Raw genomic sequence first — 11,653 nt, forward strand, 5'->3', positions numbered from 1 at the left:
TGAACGGAAGAAAAAAGAATAAAAGAAAGAAGTACATATGTGAATGAATGAAAGAATAAATGATAAACCGCGGCCTTCCCTCCCAAAACATGTTAAAGAACGCAAAAGTATCGCGAGAAAACGGGTTAACATCAGCTGTCCTTTTAAAAAATCTACTTTGAGACATTTTTGTTTACATTAATAATTAACTCAGATATCTTATTGCATGTGGAGAATGGAATGGACATTAACAAAATGTTAACTGACACTGTCATACTGACCTCAAATATAAAGTGTAAAACTGTCACAGTTTTGTCAAATAATTAGATCAACAAGAAAGAAAGAAGTTATGGAACTATAACCCTCAAGCATCAATGGCGAATCAGATCAGATTTTTCACACACCTCAAATACACCCTAACATTTCGTTTTAGATTATGAAACTATCACTATTACTTGCAAACACATTTCCCCTCATATTAATTAAAGGTGTATGTGAAAGATGTTTTGGAAGAAATAACTAGAAACACTCAAACAATGACGTGTAGCATTTAAATGGCGGATCAGAACAGATCGGCGATGTGTCAAATCTTTCACACACCTCAATAACACCCTAACAATTTTTCAAGTCATTAAACTGTCACTATTACTTGCAAATAACTTTCAACTAAATGTATGTTTCCCTTCGATAAAGTAAACGAATGTGTGAAAGAAGTTTTTATCGGCACAATTTAGTCTATCTTCACGGTGAATCGAGACTAGAAGCCAGTGAACTATAACATACCGACTAGAAACTTTACTTCAAATCTACTGTCCTAATACGGACACTAATACCAATTATTTGACTTAAACTGAGTTGACAAAATAGTTAACCCATCTTCTACATGGAGGATTTGAGTTGTTACAACACTCAGCGAACTTAATCAGCTGTTGAAAACAAACCGGACTCAATCTTAAATACTACGCTGCGACCATTTTGGCTTCACTGGTTACGTAATGACCAGAGACATACGTTCAGCGGCTTTTCGAGGAGTTTCTTCTCCCCCTCTATATAGGCTCCCTGGTTGTACCCACGGTCCCAGAATTTAACCTTTTGTACAAACCCACGAACAAGGATGTTGAAAGGTCAAAAGTAATAAACATGAATATATCCTACTGCGTTGCACCAAAAGCAAATGTGTTGTACTCACGTAGTCTTTGTTTAATTAAAATCCAAAGCCAAACATGTTTTCTTTGTAGCGCCCCTGTATATGCAACCCCCAGTCATAGCGAAACCCGTGTTGTTATTTGTACTAGTGTACTTACTTATTTTTGGAATAAAATTGTTAATTACATTATGTAGCTAAAATGTTTGTTGGTTTCGCACCTAGTGTTTCAATGGGTTGTTTCCGGTTAACGTTTTAGTTTCAGTTTGGTAGTCAACACGTGACAAGATACTGATGAACTTTACCGGCCTTTTGTCTGTAGACTAACCATCTAGATAATGTGATGCTGACCTGTCAAGCAATAGATGTTTTCCATTATCTCTGTGCAACATAATTCTAGTGTTTGTTTCAGAGTTTAAATAATGCGATAATGCCAGCACGACACATCCCGACATCACTTTATCTTTTGACACTGTGCAGAAATTGGGAAAAGTCGTCTCTTCTCGTCTTCATAAACAAAGACATAACAGAGATAATGGAGAAAACCTTAATTGATTTTCAAAGTCTGTTTATTGCCCAGTGATAGACACCCCCTCCCACTCCCACCCTACCCCCCACCCCCCGTCTGTATGAAGTTACTGGTTTGTCAGTAATGTCTTGACGTTGAAATTAGCGTCATGACGTGTGAAACATGGAAGGTAGATATAATCACGCGTGTAAGGTCAAAGATTACTCAGAATGTCCTTATCGCCATGTAAGCAAAATGTTCTCCGGTACTTATCTTGTTGATCATCGACTATCGAAACGATGACATAAAAACAAAATAATCGAGTTTGGTCTGTCTGCTGAAACACATTAACATAGATGTTGTTCTTGGTAATACTTGATATTCTACGCAAATGTTCGTGCGTGAGTGCGTGTTACAAAACAAGAGACACTGGTGTGACTTTAAACTACAGTGTCTAAATAAATCTACACAGACTTAGAGAATGACAAATGGACAGCGAAGAACTACGGTTGACCTTGCCTGAGAAAAGGAATTGTGTTAAATCCCAGCGAGGCACTCGCATCATTCACTCACGAGGGACAGATAAACTGTAATTTCGAGTTTCAAGTAGGTTGATCTATATATTAGCCGTAGACATCGTTTAAAAGAAAACGAAAACAAAACATGAACTGCTAACATTGCGACCCTCATCTTCTAGCTGACGCAATGTGATTTCTCACGTCCTTGGATGTGAATGGAGCAATGCTTTTTGTATTACAGAGAGGCACTGTGGTATCATGGGGTCTCCATTTCTCACACGGGATTAAAAGATCATCATGAGCACATATGCAAAGGTCGGAATAATGAATAAACATGTTGTTCTTTTGTTGTTACGTGCATTTTGTACTTGTATAGATGGCGTCATCAACGATGTCCTTTTCACCCCTGAAAAATGCCCTGAGCAGCATTTCCCCCCGAACCTTTGGACTTCATGACTAGTTAGGACATAAACATTAAGTTTAACACTCTCAGCTCGTTTCTGTCCCCATGAAGGACAACAATGGGTTCGTCACACAACCTTCATTCAAATTTACACCAGACTCAAATTATAGTGTGAAACTGAATGTAACATGTCTCTGTGAGGGTGAGGTAATGTTTGTCTTTTACTAATTTGGTCTGTCAAAAGGATACTTAGCGAACTTGTGTGTGAATTTCAAAACAAGGTATTAAAAAGACCGCTGATTTCTGTTGAAATGGTTTGAAATATTGTAAATATCAACATATATCATTGTAAAAATGTCCCGCTGGTTTAAGCGTAAAATACGAATGTTAACAGCGGGTTTGAGTGCCTTTGTCCCTAGCAGCTTGGACCGAAAATCCCAGTCAATGTCCTCTGTATATTTGGACTTTAGACATATGTAGTAAAGATTCCCGCAGAGCGAACACGTCTGGGTCACGGCTGCTTGGTTATCACTGCTATTGCACGCAACAATCCACCGTATGTGGGACAAGATGACAAGGACTGGCACATGATCAGCGCCAAGTCACTTTTCTATTTATAAACACGGAATTCCACTCTTTTGTGAGTTTGACCCCGATGAGGTACAGAACTGTAAGCGCAGCAATATACATACATATTGTGTGTAAGGCTGGACAGGAGGACGTCAGTTGGACCTACTCCTATTCTGCTCTTGGCCACAATGAGACATGTCAGAAAAGGAACTTTTGAGTCGAATCACCCATTCAAACTGGTTGAAGGTGGCGGATAGAATCACCCATAAAGTGCTCCTCTAACCTTCAAAGTAAGGACTGGCCTAGCCTCCCTGTATCTCCTGGAATTCCTTCAGGAATTCAAGCCCGAGAGGCCTGTTAGATCCATGGGACAAGCCAAGCTGTGTGTTCCACACACAAGAACCACCATCTATGGAGATTAATTCTTCCAATAAGCAGCTCCATGACTCTGGAATGATCTGGCATTAAATCCGAGACTTGTTAATAACTTGGCCACATTTGAAACCAATCTCAAGACCCACCTTTTCATGACACATACACCTAGACCAAATAGACATTGCTGATACATGTCACATGCATCCTCTCAGAGCGATTTAGAGCATTTATACTGATTGTATTCTTGCACTGTATAAGTTCTTAGTTAATGATGATGATAGTGGTGATGATGATGATACACATCCATTTGTGGTCTACCGCAATATATCCAGGTCCCCCATCCATGTACTACCCATAAATACCCAGGTCGCTCATCTGAGTTCTTAATGTACCCAAAGTTATCCATGTACTGTGGTCTGCACACAGATGGCAACTCTATACTTCTAGTGACAAGGTTGAATACTAATTCCTGTGATACACTGACTGAGTGGTATGATTGTACCCCCTCAGCAAGTGATGGCCATTGGCCTGTTGTCTTCACTCCCTGTGTCTAACTGTTACAACACATAATAAAACATTCACAGAAAGATCAACATGACACCACTGCAATCAACACATGTTTATTTCACATTTCATAAATGAAAACGTTACAGGGATTAACAGCAAAAGATATTCCATTCTACGAACCTTAATTATGAAACACGTCACAAACATTTTCAAAACATCAATATCGTCACTGTATGACAAACTTATTAATGAATCTGAAAGTGAAATATGATAAATTACAGAGACAACACACTATGTACAATTGACTGCCCACCTGTCATGTCAAATATGAAAGTGTATGGGCTGAATTGTAACAAAGGCACAAATCACTGCTGCAAGCACCTATCAATCCAGTGATTAAGTCAACTTAAAGCTGCTGATGCATGACCAGATTGAAAAATCTGATTTATCTACAGGACAATCAAAGTGAACGTTCAAGACTCTAATGCCACTAAAGCTACAAGAGAAATACCTCCTATTCAGTTTGTTTTGTTTGTTTGTTTGTTCTTTAACGCCACACTCAGCAATATTCCAGCCATATGGAGGCAGTCTGTAAATAAGTCAGTCTGGACAAGACAATCCAGTGGTCAACAACATGAGCATTGACCTATGCAATTTAGATATGACAACATGTATCAACCAAGTTGGCGATTCTGACCACCTAATCCCGTTTGTCTCCTCTTAGGACAAGCATGGGTTACTGAACATCAGTTCTAGTCTCCCAACCAATAAACAATATATATAAGATGGAAGGACTGTTTTCTCCTTAGGGTGGGAAAAATTGCATGTCCTTTACATAATTTTCTCAGCTTTACAAGATTTCTAGAAAACAACATTGACCTGCTATATCTTAGTAAGCAAGGTATCTAACTCCTCACACTAATAATGACCTTTGTAAAGGTAACAGTAATGAGGGGTATTGCCAATCAAACCATTACCCATCTGAGAATGAGTGTTTCATATTGAACTAATTACTAAGCATGTATATCAATGAGATGTACACAGTATATCCTCAAGCATTCAGTATTGGACACTATCTACTTTGCACTAAAAGGATAAAACCACCATTACATAAGCTAAAATCTAGTACTTTCAAGCTACAAATATCTTGCTTAACATTTTAAAGAGTAGATTTCTCATTATCTAAAACTAAAACTAAAAACGATTTTTACAAAACCAAGCCATTTCATGCTAACTGGACAAAATTGAAGAGAAATGATAATAAAGAGCAAATCTTAGTGTCAAAGCAAAGATGTACAAAACTGAACAACTACACAATCAACATCAGTCTCTCCTGAAGGTTTAATTGATTTGAAAATCCACATGACAATCAAATGACATCTGACTCCTGTCTGAATCTTAACTTGAAATCCATCAATTGAAATCCATCAATTGCTGTAACAATCACATGAAACATTTACACTTTACAACTGTTTCAGCAGATATGTCTGAAGGGCCAAACATCTACAGAACATTTCATTGTTCATTATGCTGTTACTAGTGAATTGTTCCACATGTAAGACATCATAGGATGCATTGTTATTAAAAATTAAAATCAAAACTCTGATTGATAACACCTGACAGTGAGTGTGTGAGTATGGTTTTATGCCACTTTTAGCATTAGTATAGCAATGGATTGGTTTCACACATTGTACCCATGTGGGAATTGAACACAGGTCTTCGGCGGGACAAGCAAAAGATTTAACCTCTAGGCTACCCCAATGGCCCTCTTACAGACTTCCCAGGGAGTTGAGAACTGAAAATCATGTGTGCACTGATCCACGGACTGGTGTGCTAAAAATGCAGTGCACTATGTGTTCCAGAGTAGCATTGAATCATGGCAGAAATGGAATAGTTTATCATTAAAGCAGTACACCTGTTATCATTGAGCACTATATTCTCAATTTTTCAAATAGCCTGTCATTGATGTCTCAAATTAGCATGTTAATGAATACCACCAATGATTTTAAAAAAAGTCCATTTCGGATCCACACGAAATGAAACTTTTGAAAAATATTTTACTTTTCAGTTTACTGAAAGGAGTGCAAGTGTCAGTGGTCGATATATCTGCCCACTGGGACTTCGATATACCTCCAAGGCAGAGTCAGCAAGGATAATTGTGTTGACTGTGTCACAGCTCAACTCAGACAATTCTAACATGCACTTATTTCAGGAAATGTTTACAATTTTGACACAAGAATCATAAATGCTGTGTCCTGAAGTTGCCAAAACACCTCCTGATATTAAACCTGGAATATCTGCAGTCACAGATCTAAAATCATAACAATCACACAAACAGACTTCATTCAGTTAAGAAATCTTTCACAGTAAACTCCTAAAAAATACAGAAAATGCATCCATTAGACAAATCACTTAAACAAACACACTATCACTTGAAAATTACGACTATGAAGAATTGACCAACATTCAGCTAAGAATATTCCACAATATTATGATTGTCTGAAAATTGAGAGGAAACAATTATTGATCATCAAAGCCTAATTGCACACCTTAGCTAGCAAGAATTCATCACTTGTAGAATGCATATGATTTGACATTTGCCTCAAAAGAAACATGTTGAAATCATATGAAATACTTTAATCACACAAAGAAACACAATATTAGAGTAACAGCATAATAGTGATTATTATCACATTTTATTCAATGTTTATGCCATTTCATTGAGATGCAATTCATCATCACACGCAAAGTACACAGCAGAACACTTATGAAGTGACCTAATATGCTTCTCAAAATAAGTTAAAAACACCCAAGTTCTAATGTGACCATAATCAGTCATTCATGACTGATTTGTACTGAAACACAAAGTCTTCCAAAGGCAGATCTTCTAAAACTGTTTTGAGTAATATATTTTCATAGCAATAAACAATAAAGGTCTTTTTTGCAGGTGTAAGGTCTAATCAACAAAACACATTATGCTATTGTCACTGTAAGACATTCAAGAGGTTGGGAGGGTTCAGTCTAGAACATTAAAGAAAAATGTCAGTATCGCCAGACCAATATTATTGCTTGTGTTACAGATACGGCTGATTGTATGTTTTCAAGAATAATAAGAGACAGTAAATACATTTTCCCCTCTCAAAAAATAAAACCTATATGTTAACATAGAAGGAAGCGAGACTTCTATGCAAGGTCATTAAAACACCGGCATCTGTTTTAAGAGACTTTAAAATGAATTATCTAACAATACTGGTGTTAAAAAATCACTGCTTAGAGCACGTCAGTGAGTGTGAACATGAACAACAACGCCTTTTGAAAAACTCATGATGGCTTTTGCCTTGACTGGGGATTTCCTCCCCCTACTCCTGGCTTTAGGTTTTCTGAGGCCAAAAATCCATAAAACAAGAAATAAAATTGGTCTGACCCAATGAACTGAATACTTACTAGATTCAATAATACCTGGCAATGAGCTGATGTTTGACAATTTGAATTCTAAAAGCTGTAAGTTCAGCATGGTTACCCTGTTTATCCTCCTGCGGGATGGGGTAAGCAGGGGAACCTGTTTTAATGTAACACAAATCGGCACAATGGGACTGACCATTCTGTTGTTGGGGGGAGGAAAAATTGTTCCAAATTCTTAGAAGATGGAATATATAACTTGGTTTCGCACAGAGAATGATAAATCAATTATCTAACAAAATCCAGGATTATTAGGAGAATCATGGAAATCCCCAAACATAGCAATCTTGCTTGATGATTTACAAAAGTAAGCCACACAAACTGATGAAGCTAGCTATGAAATTAAACTTGTGCTTCACCAATGAAAAAAAAAAATTCATTCTGAATGGAATGAAAATAAAGGTCATGACCTTTTCAGCCAGTTTCAGTCATTGTTATGGTGTTTGTTCCCTAAACCAAAATTGGTCTTATTTTTCAGGCAAGACACAATCAATCCACAATAAACACCTTATGCAAGGTTAATCATGCACATCTGTGACATATATAAACAAAAAATGTCTCATGAACATCTGGTCCCACTGGCAATTACATTGATTCACAAACATGCACACACAGGCACGTACACCTACAAACCCGCACACACACACAATTCCTTATTTCATAATTCACACATGTTTGTACAACAATTCCTACATAGATTTCATCTACAAAATTCCAATAATCATTCTTAGTAGATTACAAGGCACTCTCCCATTTGCTCAAAGTAGTTTGTTATCAGAGATACCAACCCTTAATCAAATGAAAGCGGAGTCATGCCTTGCCCAAAGCAATTCATGAGCCCTGATGGTGCAAGTTGGGGGTGAGTGTGAGAGATGCACCAGGACCCTTTTGACTGTGGATGTTGGGCGAGTGGGGGACTCATACAAAAATAGATTTAGTTTGCTGGAAATATGCAATTTTTTTTAACCAGTTAACACTTAACTCAAATGAACATATTCAAATGGTTATTTACTAAATTTCTTTCAAACATTGTAAATTCATAAACATATTTGTATTTTCTAAGAATCAGAGTTTCTTACAGACAAATCAGAAAGTAGATTTTGTGTTTGTAAATCTGAGAAAACTCATCAAAAATCGGAGTGGTTGACATTTCTGTGTTATTTTGTACATTTATAGGACGAGGTATGAGAAACCATCGATCACTTCGAACATAACCCTTCATCTGAACAAGTGTGTTTCCAGGAAAACTGATCACACAAATACATATGAAAACTATAAGATACATTCAGTTCAGTAAGCAGATGAAAACTGCTTCATGATCAAAGTTTCATCCATTTAACAATACAAAAAGGGCAGCACATTCTGAGTAACGTATTAGCTCAGTCGTATTATATGGCTTATTTCACAACACAAGAATTTCTGAATTCAGTCACTACACCCACAAAGCTGGTTGTCATAGATATTGTGCACTGCCTCAATTTTTCAGTCAGTTAGGTTGAAGTGAGTGTGTATGGCATCACACTGCTTTTAGCAATATTCAAGTCATAATATGGTTGGAGGACCTAGAAATGGGCTTCACATATTGTACACATCTGGGGAATATATGACGTGTGGATGCTTTAACCACCAGCCTCCCCAACGGCCATTAAGGCAGAAGTGATTCACACACTGTATCCATGTGGGGTATTGAACCTGGGTCTTCAGGATGACAAGCAAATGCTAGGCAAACCAATACCCTACCGCCCAAGTCACACCTGTACCAGTGCTATAGTTCTCATTACATTTCTTTCAGTGCAGTTGGAACTTCTCAGTGGTCAGTGATTTGCACACCAGCAGATATAACCGCAGTTATCATGTACTAACATCCTTTACTGTGGTAGGTGGTTGTTCTAATCACGTTACAGTTCATGTAGAACATGTTGTGTGAAGGTTCTGTTTATGGTGTTCAATAATATTTGTCAACCAACATTAAAGACATTTAACAGGAGTGATATCTTTCCCTGTGTTACATCATCTCAGCTGCTGCCAGTTTATATCATCGGTGGGTTTCTAAAAGAGTGACTAGAGTCTGTTTGCAATGACAATGCACCGACAAATTTCACTATAAGCCAAGAAGTAAACCAAACAAAGTGAAGTTAAGATTGCAAATAACTTTACCTTGCCAACTGAAAACTTAAGTTTCAGAATTTTATTCAGTTTAGGATAAAAGATATTTAACAATCATATATTCAAATCACTATTATTGGTTTGTATTACAAAGGGGTACACATAGTAGTTGGAACAGTGAAACAAATGCATGTGCGGTACATGATGAGCTGTAAGTAAGTAATTTAGATCAACCCTACTTGTCCTCTGTGTTTCAGTTAATGTGCATAAACCCCTGAAATACAAACAAATAAAGCGATTTGAAAACTATGACCGTTTGATACACAACTTTTATCCTAAGTTGAATAAAATTCTGAGATTCAAATGTTCAGTTAATATTATGAGGATTCGAAATCTTAATTTCTCTTTATTCGATTTACTTTTTTGTTTGAACAGAAATTCATAGGTACATTTTCACTGCAAACAGACTGTATGCCTCATTCAACAATATTCAAGAAATATCACAGTGGAAAGTGGTCAGATGTTTGCTCCACAAACTGTACCCATGGGGGAAAAAATCTGGGCCTTTCATCATGACAAGCAAAATTTTTCTGCACAAACCCCAACACTACAATAACAGCTTTCTGCCATCTGAGAAAATCATGACTGATGGCTTGGATGAAACATTTGTTTTCCACAGCCATGCGGATTTTCAACAAAACTATCAAACTCTCATCATCATATGCTAGAGAACTCACAGGAAGAACAATGGTCCCAATCTGGGGCTGATTATGAAAACTATGTACAAGGTCAGTGACTGCGTATGCAAACAACGAAAATTAAGGTGTTGATTAGTGTGTGATTGGATGTAGAGCTTATGTTGGAATACTTACTTTTAATCAATACTGTTTGAGCATTCATGATTTAGATAAGGAAGGGCCACATCTTAGACATAAGAATATCACTGCAAGACTGAAATGCATCTGTACAGAAGTGAAATTCTGTTTGTTGAAAGTACACTCCCTGAACCACAGTTTAATGATAAAAATATATTGAAAGGAAAATTCAATTAAGGTCCTGGAAATTCAGATTGGTACATTTGACAGGTATAATTAACATGCATGAAGATCTCCGGGACCCTAAGAGGTATGATTAACCTGCATGAAGATCTCAGGGCACCTCCATTGGAAGTTGCACCAGGTGAACCCTTAACGATCCAATCAATGTCAAGGCTTCAACATTCTCACTGCAAGGCTTCTTATTCTCACTTGACTTTTCAGTCAAGCATATCTGGTGAAAAATCTCAAAAATGAATAGAATTAACAAAATGTGAATATGAAAAATAAACATGAATGCCTTCTTTTATTGTGGATACAGCATATGTCACTGTTTGAGAAAGCTGTGGTTACTAAAAGGGTTTTCTATGCACAGAATATATAGGTTCATAGATGGTTTCCTTTGCCTGGAATGAGGGGGTACAATAGTGAAGCTAAATAGTTTTAGAATGCTGACATTTCATTGGATGAAGAATTCATATCTTCATTTTGACATCACTGATGCAAGCTTCTGTGGAGGTGTCCTCTGATCATGATAAGGACATGCAAAAGCTCTGACTGGAACACCTGAACTGACCTGATTTATACTGAATGATTTATCTTTCAACAGAAAAATAGATGAACAAGTTACATGGTCAGAATGTGCATAGTAAGAGAATTGTGAAAAAAAAAAACTATCACATTTTAGCTTACAGATCCACAGACCTTTAAATCTGAATACAAAACAGGAAATTCCAGTTCAGAAGGGTTTGTATTAAAACTGCTGATAAACTAAATAACCAAATATTTCCTGATTGACCAAAAGAAGTGATTAAAAAAATCCCAAACAGTTTAAACTTCAAATGTCCTTGCCTCACTTGGTACTATTGTAGAAACCATAAAATGATCTTAGTTGTATCATATTTCTTACCTACTTATCTACTGACCTGGCTAAATTTTTCACAAATAAATTGTAGCAGTCATAATATCATTAACATTCTAATATGTTGACTATGAACCTAAGTTTTGAGAAAGGAAATCTATAGACCAATTAATCAGGCCTGATGGAGT

The sequence above is a fragment of the Haliotis asinina genome, chromosome 3 (genome assembly GCF_037392515.1).
Source record: "Haliotis asinina isolate JCU_RB_2024 chromosome 3, JCU_Hal_asi_v2, whole genome shotgun sequence".
Classification (NCBI taxonomy): domain Eukaryota; kingdom Metazoa; phylum Mollusca; class Gastropoda; order Lepetellida; family Haliotidae; genus Haliotis; species Haliotis asinina.